Source organism: Nylanderia fulva, unplaced genomic scaffold (genome assembly GCF_048542155.1).
Source record: "Nylanderia fulva isolate GAGA-0341 unplaced genomic scaffold, ASM4854215v1 Scaffold1863, whole genome shotgun sequence".
NCBI classification, from domain to species: domain Eukaryota; kingdom Metazoa; phylum Arthropoda; class Insecta; order Hymenoptera; family Formicidae; genus Nylanderia; species Nylanderia fulva.
This window is the reverse complement of record NW_028190123.1, coordinates 2,501-4,168: the sequence shown is the minus strand read 5'-3', so window position 1 is coordinate 4,168 and position 1,668 is coordinate 2,501. Positions and strand designations below refer to the sequence as shown.

At 55.8% G+C, this 1,668-nt stretch overlaps 1 non-coding gene across 1 annotated transcript; it reads right to left on the bottom strand.

The window, feature by feature from the left end:
* Positions 1-1,184: 1,184 nt before the first annotated feature.
* On the bottom strand, positions 1,185-1,339 carry LOC146723569 (5.8S ribosomal RNA). The gene has a single exon (XR_014924501.1). It is a non-coding gene; the product is annotated as a 5.8S ribosomal RNA (ribosomal RNA).
* Positions 1,340-1,668: the final 329 nt, after the last annotated feature.

Below are 1,668 nucleotides of genomic sequence, written 5' to 3'. Positions count from 1 at the left end.
CTGCGGCGGAACCGCGGGATTCGGTGCTGGTGCTCTTTCCTGGTTCGCTCGCCGCTACTAAGGAAATCCTGGTTAGTTTCTTTTCCTCCGCTTAATAATATGCTTAATTCAGCGGGTAATCTCGCCTGCTCTGAGGGTCGTCGCATAGTGAGGTTTCGTAGCCTTTTGCCTCCTCCGCGATCCGCCTCATCGTCGTCTCTCCTCTATAATATATATTAATAAGAGGGAGAGAGAGAGAGCGTCGAACGAGAGGCAGCAGCGGCAGCACACGAAATACGCGAGACGGCAAATCGCCGGGGCGCTAAACCGCACACACACTTGTTGGTGGTAATGGAGACGATATATCGCGGGGTTCGAGATTCTCGGCTCTCCCCTTCTCTTTTATATACGAAATTCGGGCGGAATCGATTCGACGAGGTACACGACGCGGCGCGCCGGTCCCCTTTTTTCGCTTTACGAAAATTTCGTGGACTCGGACACGCGGTCGGCTCGCGATTCAAAACCCTTCTCCGTAAAGAGGTAAAGGATTACGACGAATGCTCTCTCCGCCGGACGACGACGCGCCGTATATTTACTCCGTAATAACCGTTATGGTGCGGGCAAGGGCGCCTCGGCATAAGACGCGCGAGCGCTATCGCACCGAGAGACGCGGCCACAGAGTGCGAGAGCAGTCCGGTCAGTCTGTGTGATGTACGGAGAGGAGAGACGGTGAGACAAGCGCTACCTACTTTCGGGAGACAACGACGCACGCGCCGCTCTAGGGAAAGCGGTGCCATTCACCGTCCTGACCCTTTTTTGGCCGTTGTTGCTCCCTTCGCGCGCGCTCTTACTCTCATCCCATTTCTCCTCGGCTCTCGCGTACACACACGACTTGGATACACAAACACGCTCCCCCTCTTAATTCGCGCAGCATTCTCTGGGCGCGCGTTCGCCAACGTTTTACACGCTTGTGCGCTTCTCCTCCTCATTATTATTATTATTTCGGTGTGTCATTTCAGACGACGCCAGGATTTGCACCGCGGCCGGTCGGCGCGGCACAGACACCTCGGGCGAACGTCCAACGATCGCTCGTACGCCCATTGTAAGCGTTGCACAGGGCACAGGCGACGCGCGCGCCATTCTCTGGTCGCCCGCGTCGTGGCCGTGCGCGCTTTTCGGGCGCAAGCAGTTTAGGGGTACTAAAACGACCCTCAGCCAGGCGTGGTCCGGGAATTGTATCCGTGGACCGCAATGTGCGTTCGAAATGTCGATGTTCATGTGTCCTGCAGTTCACAAGTTGACGCGCAATTAGCTGCGTTCTTCATCGACCCACGAGCCAAGTGATCCACCGTTCAGGGTAATCGTTCGAAATTTTTGCGTTCGCGAAGAAACGCGCTTCTCGTTCAACCATCGTGGTCTCTTCTCTCGGACGAGAGAGAGAGAGAATAATCGTGGTGGCTCTTCGATCAGCCTGTCCGCGCGCGTCCGAGGACGCGCGCGGACCGCCGCCTCCCGCCCAGGGAAGGCTACGGCACAAAGATAGAGTTGTGTGTTTCTCGTTCTGAGCGTCTCTCCCGCAACGGGAGAGCCGGGGCGGAAGCTCTTTGAAGAAACCGTCGGACCGACACAGTTGACAGATTGGTCGAAATATCATCGATCCCTTCTCTGTGTTATATATATTATTATAAT